The sequence below is a fragment of the Panulirus ornatus genome, chromosome 69 (assembly GCF_036320965.1).
Source record: "Panulirus ornatus isolate Po-2019 chromosome 69, ASM3632096v1, whole genome shotgun sequence".
In the NCBI taxonomy this organism is placed as follows: Eukaryota; Metazoa; Arthropoda; class Malacostraca; order Decapoda; family Palinuridae; genus Panulirus; species Panulirus ornatus.
The window spans coordinates 5,931,665-5,948,711 of record NC_092292.1 but is presented as its reverse complement, the minus strand read 5'-3'; positions in this window follow the sequence as shown (position 1 = coordinate 5,948,711).

Here is a 17,047-nt window from a genome sequence, read left to right as displayed (position 1 = left end):
GAGAAGAAAGATCATGAGAGGCAAGTGTTTTGGGAGCAGCTGAATGAGTGTGTTAGTGGTTTTGATGCACGAGACCGGGTTATAGAGATGGGTGATTTGAATGCAAAGGTGAGTAATGTGGCAGTTGAGGGAATAATTGGTATACATGGGGTGTTCAGTGTTGTAAATGGAAATGGTGAAGAGCTTGTAGATTTATGTGCTGAAAAAGGACTGATGATTGGGAATACCTGGTTTAAAAAGCGAGATATACATAAGTACACTTATGTAAGTAGGAGAGATGGCCAGAGAGCGTTATTGGATTACGTGTTAATTGACAGGCGTGCGAAAGAGAGACTTTTGGATGTTAATGTGCTGAGAGGTGCAACTGGAGGGATGTCTGATCATTATCTTGTGGAGGCTAAGGTGAAATTTTGTATGGGTTTTCAGAAAAGAAGAGTGAATGTTGGGGTGAAGAAGGTGGTGAGAGTAAGTGAGCTTGGGAAGGAGACCTGTGTGAGGAAGTACCAGGAGAGACTGTGTACAGAATGGAAAAAGGTGAGAACAATGGAAGTAAGGGGAGTGGGGGAGGAATGGGATGTATTTAGGGAGTCAGTGATGGATTGCGCAAAAGATGCTTGTGGCATGAGAAGAGTGGGAGGTGGGTTGATTAGAAAGGGTAGTGAGTGGTGGGATGAAGAAGTAAGAGTATTAGTGAAAGAGAAGAGAGAGGCATTTGGACGATTTTTGCAGGGAAAAAATGCAATTGAGTGGGAGATGTATAAAAGAAAGAGACAGGAGGTCAAGAGAAAGGTGCAAGAGGTGAAAAAAAGGGCAAATGAGAGTTGGGGTGAGAGAGTGTCATTAAATTTTAGGGAAAATAAAAAGATGTTCTGGAAGGAGGTAAATAAAGTGCGTAAGACAAGGGAGCAAATGGGAACTTTAGTGAAGGGCGCAAATGGGGAGGTGATAACAAGTAGTGCTGATGTGAGAAGGAGATGGAGTGAGTATTTTGAAGGTTTGTTGAATGTGTCTGATTATAGAGTGGCAGATATAGGGTGTCTTGGTCGAGGTGGTGTGCAAAGTGAGAGGGTTAGGGAAAACGATTTGGTAAACAGAGAAGAGGTAGTAAAAGCTTTGCGGAAGATGAAAGCCGGCAAGGCAGCAGGTTTGGATGGTATTGCAGTGGAATTTATTAAAAAAGGGGGTGACTGTATTGTTGACTGGGTGGTAATGTTATTTAATGTATTTATGACTCATGGTGAGGTGCCTGAGGATTGGAAGAATGCGTGCATAGTGCCATTGTACAAAGGAAAAGGGGATAAGAGTGAGTGCTCAAATTACAGAGGTATAAGTTTGTTGAGTATTCCTGGTAAATTGTATGGGAGGGTATTGATTGAGAGGGTGAAGGCATGTACAGAGCATCAGATTGGGGAAGAGCAGTGTGGTTTCAGAAGTGGTAGAGGATGTGTGGATCAGGTGTTTGCTTTGAAGAATGTATGTGAGAAATACTTAGAAAAGCAAATGGATTTGTATGTAGCATTTATGGATCTGGAGAAGGCATATGATAGAGTTGATAGAGATGCTCTGTGGAAGGTATTAAGAATATATGGTGTGGGAGGCAAGTTGTTAGAAGCAGTGAAAAGTTTTTATCGAGGATGTAAGGCATGTGTACGTGTAGGAAGAGAGGAAAGTGATTGGTTCTCAGTGAATGTAGGTTTGCGGCAGGGGTGTGTGATGTCTCCATGGTTGTTTAATTTGTTTATGGATGGGGTTGTTAGGGAGGTGAATGCAAGAGTTTTGGAAAGAGGGGCAAGTATGAAGTCTGTTGGGGATGAGAGAGCTTGGGAAGTGAGTCAGTTGTTGTTCGCTGATGATACAGCGCTGGTGGCTGATTCATGTGAGAAACTGCAGAAGCTGGTGACGGAGTTTGATAAAGTGTGTGGAAGAAGAAAGTTAAGAGTAAATGTGAATAAGAGCAAGGTTATTAGGTACAGTAGGGTTGAGGGTCAAGTCAATTGGGAGGTGAGTTTGAATGGAGAAAAACTGGAGGAAGTGAAGTGTTTTAGATATCTGGGAGTGGATCTGGCAGCGGATGGAACCATGGAAGCGGAAGTGGAACATAGGGTGGGGGAGGGGGCGAAAATTCTGGGAGCCTTGAAGAATGTGTGGAAGTCGAGAACATTATCTCGGAAAGCAAAAATGGGTATGTTTGAAGGAATAGTGGTTCCAACAATGTTGTATGGTTGCGAGGCGTGGGCTATGGATAGAGTTGTGCGCAGGAGGATGGATGTGCTGGAAATGAGATGTCTGAGGACAATGTGTGGTGTGAGGTGGTTTGATCGAGTAAGTAACGTAAGGGTGAGAGAGATGTGTGGAAATAAAAAGAGCGTGGTTGAGAGAGCAGAAGAGGGTGTTTTGAAATGGTTTGGGCACATGGAGAGAATGAGTGAGGAAAGGTTGACCAAGAGGATATATGTGTCGGAGGTGGAGGGAACGAGGAGAAGAGGGAGACCAAATTGGAGGTGGAAAGATGGAGTGAAAAAGATTTTGTGTGATCGGGGCCTGAACTTGCAGGAGGGTGAAAGGAGGGCAAGGAATAGAGTGAATTGGAGCAATGTGGTATACCGGGGTTGACGTGCTGTCAGTGGATTGAATCAAGACATGTGAAGCGTCTGGGGTAAACCATGGAAAGCTGTGTAGGTATGTATATTTGCGTGTGTGGACGTATGTATATACATGTGTATGGGGGGGGTTGGGCCATTTCTTTCGTCTGTTTCCTTGCGCTACCTCGCAAACGCGGGAGACAGCGACAAAGTATAAAAAAAAAAAAAATATATAAAGGACTGATCATTGGGAATACCTGGTTTAAAAAGCGAGATATACATAAGTATACGTATGTAAGTAGGAGAGATGGCCAGAGAGCATTATTGGATTACGTGTTAATTGATAGGCGCGCGAAAGAGAGACATTTGGATGTTAATGTTCTGAGAGGTGCAACTGGAGGGATGTCTGATCATTATCTTGTGGAGGCGAAGGTGAAGATTTGTAGGGGTTTTCAGAAAAGAAGAGAGAATGTTGAGGTGAAGAGAGTGGTGAGAGTAAGTGAGCTTGGGAAGGAGACTTGTTTGAGGAAGTACCAGGAGAGACTGAGTACAGAATGGAAAAAGGTGAGGACAAAGGAGGTAAGGGGAGTGGGGGAAGGAATGGGATGTATTTAGGGAAGCAGTGATGGCTTGCGCAAAAGATGCTTGTAGCATGAGAAGTGTGGGAGGTGGGTTGATTAGAAAGGGTAGCGAGTGGTGGGATGAAGTAGTAAGATTGTTAGTGAAAGAGAAGAGAGAGGCATTTGGACGATTTTTGCAGAGAAAAAATGCAAATGAGTGGGAGATGTATAAAAGAAAGAGGCAGGAGGTCAAGAAAAAAGTGCAAGAGGTGAAAAAGAGGACAAATGAGAGTTGGGGTGAGAGAGTATCATTAAATTTTAAGGAGAATAAAAATATGTTTTGGAAGGAGGTAAATAAAGTGCGTAAGACAAGGGAGCAACTAGGAACTTCAGTGAAGGGGGCAAATGAGGTGGTGATAACAAGTAGTGGTGCTGTGAGAAGGAGATGGAGTGAGTATTTTGAAGGTTTGTTGAATGTATTTGATGATAGAGTGAGAGATATAGGGTGTTTTGGTCGAGGTGGTGTGCAAAGTGAGAGGGTTAGGGAAAATGATTTGGTAAACAGAGAAGAGGTAGTAAAAGCTTTGCGAAAGATGAAAGCCGGCAAGGCAGCAGGTTTGGATGGTATTGCAGTGGAATTTATTAAAAAAGGGGGTGACTGTATTGTTGACTGGTTGGTAAGGTTATTTAATGTATGTATGATTCATGGTGAGGTGCCTGAGGATTGGCGGAATGCTTGCATAGTGCCATTGTACAAAGGCAAAGGGGATAAGAGTGAGTGCTCAAATTACAGAGGTATAAGTTTGTTGAGTATTCCTGGTAAATTATATGGGAGGGTATTGATTGAGAGGGTGAAGGCATGTACAGAGCATCAGATTGGGGAAGAGCAGTGTGGTTTCAGAAGTGGTAGAGGATGTGTGGATCAAGTGTTTGCTTTGAAGAATGTATGTGAGAAATACTTAGAAAAGCAAATGGATTTGTATGTAGCATTTACGGATCTGGAGAAGGCATATGATAGAGTTGATAGAGATGCTCTGTGGAAGGTATAAAGAAAATATGGTGTGGGAGGCAAGTTGTTAGAAGCAGTGAAAAGTTTCTATCGAGGATGTAAGGCATGCGTACGTGTAGGAAGAGAGGTTCAATACACCCTCATCACCTATACTAGCCTTTCATCTTCATAATACATATATTTTCACTACACTCTCATCTTTTATTTACTCTCAACTACATTAGCTCTTCATCTTCACAATTTGCTTATCTTCACTACACCCTCATCTTCGCTACACCCGCACTACTTTACAGTATCACCTACATTATCCCTTCATCTTCACAACACATCTTCTCTAATCCCTCATCTTTCCTACTATCTCACCTACACTAGCCTTTCATCGTCACAGCCTTATCGTTACTACACTGTTAATAACGCTGACCTTTTATCTCGAGTCTAATGGATTACTTCAATATCATGCCACAAGCTTCATTTTCACTATGCCCTCAGTAAAACTGGTCGCATAAGCCTTTCACTTAACCCTTACAAATCATGTCATGCGCCATCTTCACTACACACTATGAGTTTCAACACCCTCATCTTTACCACACATATATCTTTACTACACTCTCAACCTCAGACACCTTTGATACTGCCATCCTTTGATATTTTGACCCGAAAGGGTGAGACGAAAAGCCAGATTCATTTCATCCTAATTTACACTATTCCCTCTATCCTTCCCACACCCTTATCTAAAAAGGAAACTTATTATGTCAGGTCAGAGGCAATCTTCATTAAAGACGGGTTTTCACAGCAAACTTCCTAATTTACACTAGTCCCTCTGTCCTTCCCACTTACTTATCTTAAAAAAAAATTATAATGTTAAGTCAAAGGCAATCTTCATTACACGCGGGCCTTCACAGCAGCCTTCGTCTTAAATGCTAACCCCCCCACCTTCCCCCACTCCTCGCTGACACCAAGGACCAAATTCCCTCATCTTCACTACTTGCTGATATTCACTATAATTCAGGGAGGTACAGCCTTCACTATATTATTAATGCTTCAAGGATATGAAAGTTTACTTCGTAAGTGCAGTCGTCAAGTTTTTCATATTCCTCAATATGACCACACAGTCACGATTCACCGACTGGGTCGACGAGGAGCTGCTCCTGGTGCAGACCAGACACTCTACCACCCTTCTCGTGGATGGTCAGTCACACACATCCACCTTCTCACTCTCCACTGCCGACTTCGACTTGCTTAGCTCCGCTTCTGTCTGTGACGACGACGAGAGCAAAGGATACATACAATATCTGCGAGGTGGGGAACATGATCTCCTCATCAAACCCAGGGTCGATGCACTGGATCGCCTCAAGTTGTTGGGTGAGGGCGCCAGCGGGAGAGTAGAACTGGTGCTTTTCAATGGCCAGTTCATGGTGATGAAGACTTACCTGAACAGAGAGAACATCGCATTATTGCTGAAAGAAGTAAGGATTCATCGTGAACTGGCAGGCGCTGGAGGAGCCCCCGAGGTGTATGGAATGAGCCTGAAACCCGCCAGAGTGATCATGACCTACACAGGCGAGACTTTCGGGCATTACATCCAGAAATGCACACAGCAGCAACTGATTGAGTCTCTCGTCATCGTGGCAGAAAAACTGCAGGAAATCCACGACAAAGGCTTCGTCCACAATGACCTCAAGTCGGACAACATAACTGTGGGTGTTTCCCAGGACCTCGATATCCACATCATTGATTATGGCCTCACCAAAAAGATAGGAGACGTCCTCAGGTTGAGCGGCGGCGGCTGGGGCTGCCCCTGGTATGCACCGGAGGTAACAGCAAGAGAACGTCTTACACCAGCAAGCGACGTTTATTCATTTAGTTTCGTCATTGAGGACGTAGTGAACATGGTTCAGGAGGACGACAAGATATGGTCTGGCCTGCTGGCGCTCCAGGATGAGACGAGGAGAAGCGATCCCCAAGCCAGGCCTTCTCTCCATACCGTCATCAGCAAACTGAAGGTCATTGCTGGATCACAGGTTGATGGACCCTGAATATTAACCTCTCTCATACTGGAAGATTATGATAATCTACAGTTATAGTGGAAAACAGAAAAAATACATTTCTTTTACTAGAAAGGAGTTTTTTTTTTTTGTACCGGAGAAAAATTATGATCATATGGCATGATCAATAAGATATAAAAGAATGTGTTTTTCGTTCATTCTACTCCTGTCTATCTCCAGTACGGTACTCACTCTTATCGTACCAATACCAATACCTCCCTCATTCTTACCACAGTACCCATGATACCCCTCATTCTTCTCATAGTGATAGCGCCTCCCTCACTCTCACCACTGTACCAACGATATCAAGCATACATGACAGTTATCATCAACGATATCAAGCATACATGACAGTTATCATCAACGATATCAAGCATACATGACAGTTATCATCAACGATATCAAGCATACATGACAGTTATCACCAACGATACCAAGAATACATGGCAATTATCACCAACGATATCAAGCTTACATGACAGTTATCACCAACGATATCAAGAATACATGACAATCATCACGAAGATATCAAGAATACATCACAGTTATCACCAACGATATCAAGCATACATGACAGTTATCACCAACGATATCAAGCATACATGACAGTTATCACCAACGATATCAAGAATACATGACAGTTATCACCAACGATATCAAGCATACATGACAGTTATCACCAACGATATCAAGAATACATCACAGTTATCACCAACGATATCAAGCATACATGACAGTTATCACCAACGATATCAAGCATACTTCACAGTTATCACCAACGATATCAAGCATACATGACAGTTATCACCAACGATATCAAGCATTCATGACAGTTATCACCAACGATATCAAGCATACATGACAGTTATCACCAACGATATCAAGCATACATCACAGTTGTCAACAACGATATCAAGCATACATCACAGCTATCACCAGCGATATCAAGAATATATGACAGTTATCAAGAAGATACCAAGAATACACGACAGTTATCACGACGATATCAAGAATACATGACAGTTATCATGAAGATATCAAGAATACATGACAGTTATCAAGAAGATACCAAGAATACACGACAGTTATCACGAAGATGTCAAAAATACATGACAATTATCATGAAGATATCAAGAATACATGACAGTTATCATGAAGATATTAAGAATACATGACAGTTATCATGAAGATATCAAGAATACATGACAGTTATCATGAAGATATCAAGAATACATGACAGTTATCACGAAGATATCAAGAATACATGACAGTTATCATGAAGATATCAAGAATACATGACAGTTATCATAAAGATATCAAGAATACATGACAGTTATCATGAAGATATCAACAATAAACTAACCATTGTGGGATATCATCATGAAATTGGTAGACGCTTAGATATCAATCCGAGATTAGAAGTATATTGACTACAACCTACATCAGATGCCAGTGAAATACAGAGGAGCATAATTTTGTATCATTTCCAGCTGCACCGTACTTAACGGTGTCAGGAAACATGAACTGTACAAACCATGGCAAGCAGGACACATTAATGATCCTGCTAATGGCACCTCCATACCCGTGAATGGTGAAGGGTTGAGCTAATGTGGGCAGCACCAGTGTCCTCGGTGTTGCCACACTCTCATCCACACCTTGGCTTGACCTATTGTTCTCTGGACACGAAGGTGATTCACTACAAGATATTGTGAGCAGATGATTGGTTTACCTTAATCATCGTTCACTTTTATGATTAAATGAGGAAATTTAAAACGCAGCTTATGTATAATTTTTATTTAGATATTAGTGTTAACTTTCTGTCTCCAAACCATTCTCATAACCTCACGAAATAGTCAGTTGATCTAGTTAAGGTACTGTAGAGGGTCTATGGTCCAGGATGCACTGAGTATTGTTTGTAAGGACAGATCACCATCATGGTGAAGATATGGGTATGTTTGAAGGTATTGTACTCTCGAGAGTGTTGTACTGATCGGAGGTTTGAACCTTAAATGGGAAAGAATGGAAAAGTGATTACGTACGTACGGGATAAAGAACTTGAAGGTCAGTACGGGAGGTGACCCTTACCGACTTTAGCTTGGCTTCTCTCCGCAATGAAGATCTATTACGTTATAACTACGCTTAATTTCCTCATTATGTAATCCCCAGGGTTGACGGAGAAGCTGGTTGATAATAGGTTAAGAAGTAGAATATTTCCAAAGATAAACCAGCTACTTACAATATCCTCCCCACACCTACATTATCCTCCTCTCTCTCTCTCTCTCTCTCTCTCTCTCTCTCTCTCTCTCTCTCTCTCTCTCTCTCTCTCTCTCTCTCTCTCTCTCTCTCTGGTGTAATCATTCTTCAGTGTATTCGTGTTCCCCAGCACCGACGCTTTACCTCTGTATGAGACCAGGCCAGTGTGAGAATAAGCTCAAGATCAAGACACAAAACTCTCAGTGTTCTGCCCAGGTTATTCATCATATAAAGCCATCCTTCTGGATGGTATAAGAATAGCTGTAAGATCAAGCGGCTCGACCGCAGGAATAAGATGATCTTAGAAGGAAAGAGTATATGTCCCTTCCATCACCGCAGCAGGAAGTCTTGGTACATGCTGAGCAAAGACAGAAGCATCGCCCGAGCACAGACACAAATCCTACCACTGAAAATAGAAGAAAAAGATGTTTGGTAAGTTAGTCCAGTCAGCGCCATTATGGTATAGAGATGGTTGGTGATGGAAGAAGTGCAGGGATTAAAAAAGACGTTTACAAATTTGTGGTTAAGTAAACCAGTCGGCGAGATACTTCGTGTAGCTATACCTGGGGTAGACACGTCAGAAACAGGTCTTGAATATTGAGATCATGACGGTCATGGAATGGATGGGGATGATGAGAATTTACTTTTACATTTCGGCCATGAAACTCATTCCGTGTGTGGGAGCCATTTCCTGTGGTGTACATTGAGGTCTCCTGAGTAGAAGACGTTAGCTTCAGGATAAGATGGTGGCAAGGCTTAGCGGGTAGATATTTAGGTCGAACAGCTACAAAGTTTCTTGTGCTAGTCAGTATTAAAAGATTAAAAGTTCAGTAGGCTTGTAACAGACTTGTTGATGTTGCAATAAGCAAAGATTCCTCATCTGAAGAGGATTTCTGCAAACAGTAACTGACTCACAAATATACCTCCCTCACTACTCCATCCGTAAACAGAGTAAATAGCTATTGGTGCATCAAACACTCTAGATACATACCCCTTTTCACTGGGCACCACTCAACCTCTTCCCTTCCTTGTCGCGCACACACTTTATTCTCTTGACAAATCTCTTCCCTGATTCTAGTACCTTTCCTTCCAACACCATATATTCGCATTACCATTCACTAAGCATCTCTATCAACACTTTCATATGCTTTATCCAGATCCATGAATACCACATGCATACCTTGTTCTTTATGTAAACATTTTTCACAGATTTTTTAAAGTCAACACCACATCCACACATCCTCTTCCATTTTCGTGTGAAAGGCAGGAAGTCTGCCTCAGGGAGCTGGGCGACCCTTGTCATTTTTATTAACTGGCAAGGTTGGCTGAAAAACTTCCAGTTTCTGAAAATATTCCCAACTAAATATGCATGTTGCCCCGGATGAAAGCAGTGCCTGCAACCGCTTTCGACAAGAGATACTGGCCGGTAGAGGTGACCAGTGTGATCTGGGTGTAATGAATGACGAATATAAGAGGATGGAGGTTGTAGACGACTTTAAAAGAGATAATTGGTGATATCAGGTTAATGCGAGGCATGGTTTGAGGTAGAGGAACCTTGGAGTGGGAATAGAGTGGAAAGAGTCAGATTAATCCAGCAAGAGGACGCATGTGCTTATATGAGAGATGCCTGGATGATAATGAGCGAGGACTGGTGTGAGGAGATCCTTGATGGCATGTGTGTCTGGCGTGTGTCTCACCTGGAGGTTATGTGTTGCACAGTTCACATGTTGAAATGTTTAGATGGATGAAAGAAATAATGGAGAAAAATCGGCTGAAGTTTAAGATCTCAGGTGTGATTTCTTAACTTCCCTCTTGTTCCACCAACTTCACACACACACACGATGTACACTCCCTGTATTCAAAGGCAGATGTTTTCAAAGCTGCTTATCACCGAGGCTACAGTGAGCATTGACAGCATCTGTACAGTGGCCCATGCCGCACCTGCGGGTCGTCTCCCAAGAGTAACTCCTGCGTTATGTACAGACGGTCAGTTACGCTAGCGTCACCGAAGTATATTACCATCACCTCACTGTCACAGCTTCAAGGGTATTTGCTAAGCGTTCTGCGTCGCACCTTAGTCTGCCATCCTGCGGAGGGGACTTTGCAGAGGTGAGGTGGAGTGGAAGTGGATGCCGTGCAATGAGGGAAAGTGGTACTCACAATGAGGGACAATGAGGGAGTTATCGGCCTCGGGAAAGAAGTATACCGTTGATGAGGATATTGACAACCATCGTAAGAAGTTTATGGACTCAACAGAAGAATTTACGACTCTTGACAACGACGTTCTTGGTCCATGGTTAAGAAAGCTGTAGGTGTCACTGGCGATGGGGAAGCCTCGTAGTTATGTTCTTAGCTTAGCCTGGAAAACTGCTTAACAGGTATGTGTAGCGTAGTTGAGATGGTCAGGCAATGAGAATAAGTGACTTGCTCCTAAGCTGACTGACTGGAACAAGGACTTTGCACAAGATCAAGATAGCGTCTTGCCCTACCTCGACTGCTCGCTTCTTGTCCATGGAAATGGCTCAGGGAACGAGTATATGGTTAAGTATGATCCAGAGGTCTTGAGCGATGTGTGGCTGCTCTCCACCGGTCTCTTCCAAAAGTGACGCCGCTGTACCGTTTCTTGTTCAGATGTTTTTACTCAATATGTTGTCATGTGACTGTGAGCGAAGAGTTGTATTGGTCGCCAGAAGCTGTTTGAGTGGGAATATGTGAAAGAGTGTAAGGGATTGATCCCCAGACTGATGAGATTATTAATGAAAGTGCATCACGAGAGGTGGGTGATTACTTGTGCATATGCACCAGGGGACGAGACGATTAAGGTAGAAACACAATTTTCATGCAAGGGACGAGTAGTAGTGATGGATGACTTGAATGCGGGAGTATGAAATTTGATAGTTGAAGGTATTTTCATGGAGCAACGGTTGGGTACCCAGTATTGTGAATAAAATTGGTGAACAGCTTGAGGAGTTGAGTGTGGATATTTCCTCAAAGGCTCAGTCCTCTGTTCTTGACGCTATCTCACTAACGCGGGAAATCGCGATTAGTATAAGAAAATAAAAAAGTATATATATATATATATATATATATATATATATATATATATATATATATATATATATATATATATATATATACATATGATAAGGCATATGATAGAGTTGATAGAAATGCTCTGTGGAAGGTATCAAGAATATATGGTGTGGGAGGCAAGTTGTTAGAAGCAGTGAAAAGTTTTTATCGAGGTTGTAAGGCATGTGTACACACAACAAAAAAACTATCGCGCAGAGGGGGTCTGAAGACGTCTGTAATGATCACTGACCTACCTGTTGTACCATGCCGGTAGGGTTGGTATACGTGCCTGGAAGCCACAGGTTTCCAGAGTCCTATGCTAGCCCCATGTAAGTTACGTGCCACAAGAGCGGCATTACATCATTAACAATAAAATTACATCATACAAGGCAGTACGAACCCCTACTTTTGAATTGGTGTGTGTAATATAGCTGTGAGACACACACAGCTATATGCGGCAACCCTCGCATGTGGTAGCTGCAGCATACCTCAATGTGATGCGAGGTAAACACAATAGCTTCATATTGTATAGGTGTAATTTGGGAAGAATATGTTTTACTATTGATATTGTATTATTCTATAGCACATCTGGGTTCGTGGTAGTCCATAAAGGTTATCTTACACCGCCATTTCGTGTCCATGCAGGAAATGTAATGAGACATGCGATATATTTTTGAAACAATGTAACAGCGCGGGTATAGTTCACTGCGAGCCAATGTCGAAAGGTTGTTTTTGTGGTATATCTAATTTTACCATGGAGACCTCACAAGCGACACGTGAAGCTATTCTACAGCTTCATAATGAGGGCTACAGCGACTCTGAAATTGGGAGACGTCTTGGTATTCACCGGTCAACCGTAGCACGATGGATTCGCCGACAGGCAGAGTTGGGCAACACAGACAACAGGCATCGGCGTGGGCGCCCACGTTGCACAACCCCGGAAGATGATCAGGTAATGATGTTGCATATATAGGTATACTGGACCACTTGATGTTATGTAAACAACCACATCACATGTTATATTTGCAATATGTCATCCTTTCCCTAGGCCATAGCAGCTGTCATTGCTGCTGCCCCCTTCACGCCCGCTAGCAACATTCGGGATACTCTTGGTCTGCAGTGCACGCCTCAAACTGTCCGAAACAGACATCACTCTGAGGGGCTACATGGTCGCATACCAGCAACAAAACCTGTGTTAAGTGAGGCAAACATGGAGAGCAGAGTGGAGTATGCGTTGGAGTATGCGGACAAGCCACATCAGTTTTGGGAGAACGTCATCTTTTGTGATGAAAAAACCTTGTGCAGCGATGGTCCTCCTGCAAACAAACATGTTTGGCGGCATCCTAACACCAGGTTAGCGCTTTCTCTGTCTGTCTCTCTCTCTCTCAACACACACACACACACACACACACACACACACACACACACAGAGGTTATGCTATATAACATATTTTCCATTTTATAATGACAATTTATGGTGAGGCCAACATGAACAACCGTTCCGGAAGTGCTTTGAAACCAGGGTGCCTCGGCCACCACAGTGGTTTGCTGCTTGAAACGTCCTGTTGTGCTGCAGTATTACATTTTAGTTATGCACACTCATTATTTTTTAAGTGAATAACAGTGATCATGATCACTTTATACAGCATATGTAAATACTGTAGCAATAATCTCCATTTACGATGTGATATCATAATGAATAATTATTATATATCAAGTTAGTTAATATTTTTTAATTTACTTAGTTATTATCTTAATCTATATTGCAGCAACAGTTGTACTAATATGATTAAGACACACTGTCTTATGTAATTTTATACATTGTATATAACCAGATACGAGACACAACATGTGGTGGGTAGCAGGAGGAGTGGGCGCGTCAGTGCAGGACTATTTGGTTGGATCCATCCATGGTGCTGGTGTCGGTGGATGTCGGGCCTGGCCAGTTGACCGGACCTAGATACGTTGAGATACTGGAGGAGGTCCTGCTACCTTCAGTGGGGGCTATGCTGTTTCCAGAGCCGGAGCCATTTTACCTCGTCCAAGATAACAGCCCAGTTCACACAACCAGGGTTGTAAAGGCGTGGTGTGCTCGCCATCTACGTATGACAGTGTCGCCACATCCTGCAAAATCTCCTGATCTCAACCCGATAGAGCACGTATGGGCGGCCATGCAGAAAGGCATGTCTGACCGACAACATCGATGTCGTGCTACAGTCGTAAATGATGCTTTACAAGCATGGGAACATCTACGAAGCCCTTCTGGTAGGAACTTAACGCAGACGTTAGTGGCATCCATGCCTCGAAGGCTCAATGAAGTGTTGGCAACGGGAGGAGGTTATACCAAGTATTGAAATAATAAAATTTACAGTCAAAGATTACTTTCTTAACCTCCAATAACATGTCTATGGTCATGTTATATAGAAATCTGATTTTCACTGTTAAAGGGAAGTTAACTAATGCAGATCCATGAAAAGAGTCATTACTTTTCATGTTGGTTTACTAAATACTATGATGTGGTGCCAGGTTTGTGACATACTGTTATCAGTCACACAGGTGATACTACATATTACGTGAGGTTGCTGATTAATCGAAACCAGCAGACAGATAAATCACCGCCGGTATGAAGCAGGGTGTCGTAGTGACCATGTAGCATATTATTTTACATCACGAATATGACACTTTGCAAGAGATAATGATTACTGCAATATGCCTTACTGTGCAGAATATTACATTTACATGCTCAATTTACGTATCCCATCTACTGTACTACATACGGAAGGATATATCGTTGCCATTAGATAGGTGAGGACACCCACAGGCAGGGACATCAGGGCTACCACCATCTCACAGGAAAATGTTGACTGTTCCATTATTCCACGTCTGGTGCGTCATTATGTTTCGTACAGAAAACGCGCGATAGTTTTTTTGCTGTGTGTACGTTACTGTTGTTATCCAGGACGGATACAAACGTTACCTGGGGAGGAAGGATACCGGGAAACTCTGTAAGTTATACTGTTATGTTTCCTCTATAACTGTTTGGTGGTTTTCTGTCTGTTGATGGAAAGACTCGATACCTACATGAGGGACCTAAACAAGATAGAAACACAATTCTCTGATCAAAGAGGAAATCCAATCGCTTCTTTGGTTTCCAATTTGGTCGTCAATTCCATGTTGAAAAAAAATTTATCACTAGAGTAAAACAAGTCAATATACAGTACCAATTTCACTCGTGATCCTTTCCATTCCTTCCTTGTCGGGCTACAGAAGGGACCTTTGTAGCTAGCCAATGGACGCTTACTGATCACCTCCGTACAGTTTTGGGTATGACCATGTTTGTGCACATGGATGACCATGTTGTAGGTATAACAAAGTTTGTGTTCATGGATGATCCTGTTGTGGGTATGACCAAGTTTGTGCACATGGATGACCCTGTTGTAGGTATGACAAAGTTTGTGTTCATTGAAGACCCTGTTGTGGGTATGACCAAGTTTGTGTAAATGGATGACACTGTTGTGGATATGACCAAGTTTGTGTACATGGATGACCCAGTTGTGGGTATGACCAAGTTTGTGTTCATGGATGATCCTGTTGTGGGTATGACCAAGTATGTGTTCATAGATGACCTTGTTGTGGGTATGAACAAGCTTGTGTTCATGGATGACCCTGTTGTGGGTATGACCAAGTATGTGTTCATGGAAGACCCTGTCTTGAGTCTTATATAAGGGGAGCCAAAGGAGACTTAGAGAAAACAAAGTAAGCAGAATAAGTTTTATTACCCTTCTGTCTTTGCCTCAGTCAGAGGTGCATCATTCAACAGGGGATCACTTAGGAGGAGAGGGAAGAGAAATGGTATCATCTTTGTGTCTTGTGGGACACCACAGTTAAAGAACTGACATGTGGAGATGATCCCAGGAAAATGTACAGACTGACGACGCTCATTGAGGAAGTCTGCAATCTAAGGAATGAGATTTTCCAACACTCGACATAAATGGTTTCGTTGGTCATTACGTCATGGCTGACAAGGTCAGAGTTGGGTTGATTTTAGCAAAAAGATTCCACATTTTTCTTCCCTTTTTTCTTAGCTGAGACGGCACGGGTAGCTGCGGCCCTAATCAACGCCATCCCATTAATACATATATATATATATATATATATATATATATATATATATATATATATATATTTTTTTTTTTTTTTTTTTTTTTTTTTTTATACTTTGTCGCTGTCTCCCGCGTTTGCGAGGTAGCGCAAGGAAACAGACGAAAGAAATGGCCCAACCCCCCCCCCATACACATGTACATACACACGTCCACACACGCAAATATACATACCTACACAGCTTTCCATGGTTTACCCCAGACGCTTCACATGCCTTGCTTCAATCCACTGACAGCACGTCAACCCCTGTATACCACATGACTCCAATTCACTCTATTTCTTGCCCTCCTTTCACCCTCCTGCATGTTCAGGCCCCGATCACACAGAATCTTTTTCACTCCATCTTTCCACCTCCAATTTGGTCTCCCTCTTCTCCTCGTTCCCTCCACCTCCGACACATATATCCTCTTGGTCAATCTCTCCTCAGTCATTCTCTCCATGTGCCCAAACCATTTCAAAACACCCTCTTCTGCTCTCTCAACCACGCTCTTTTTATTTCCACACATCTCTCTTACCCTTACGTTACTTACTCGATCAAACCACCTCACACCACACATTGTCCTCAAACATCTCATTTCCAGCACATACATCCTCCTGCGCACATCTCTATCCATAGCCCACGCCTCGCAACCATACAACATTGTTGGAACCACTATTCCCTCAAACATACCCATTTTTGCTTTCCGAGATAATGTTCTCGACTTCCACACATTTTTCAAGGCTCCCAAAATTTTCGCCCCCTCCCCCACCCTATGATCCACTTCCGCTTCCATGGTTCCATCCGCTGACAGATCCACTCCCAGATATCTAAAACACTTCACTTCCTCCAGTTTTTCTCCATTCAAACTCACCTCCCAATTGACTTGACCCTCACCCCTACTGTACCTAATAACCTTGCTCTTATTCACATTTACTCTCAACTTTCTTCTTCCACACACTTTACCAAACTCAGTCACCAGCTTCTGCAGTTTCTCACATGAATCCGCCACCAGCGCTGTATCATCAGCGAACAACAACTGACTCACTTCCCAAGCTCTCTCATCCCCAACAGACTTCATACTTGCCCCTCTTTCCAGGACTCTTGCATTTACCTCCCTTACAACCCCATCCATAAACAAATTAAACAACCATGGAGACATCACACACCCCTGCCGCAAACCTACATTCACTGAGAACCAATCACTTTCCTCTCTTCCTACACGTACACATGCCTTACATCCTCGATAAAAACTTTTCACTGCTTCTAACAACTTGCCTCCCACACCATATATTCTTAATACCTTCCACAGAGCATCTCTATCAACTCTATCATATGCCTTCTCCAGATCCATAAATGCTACATACAAATCCATTTGCTTTTCTAAG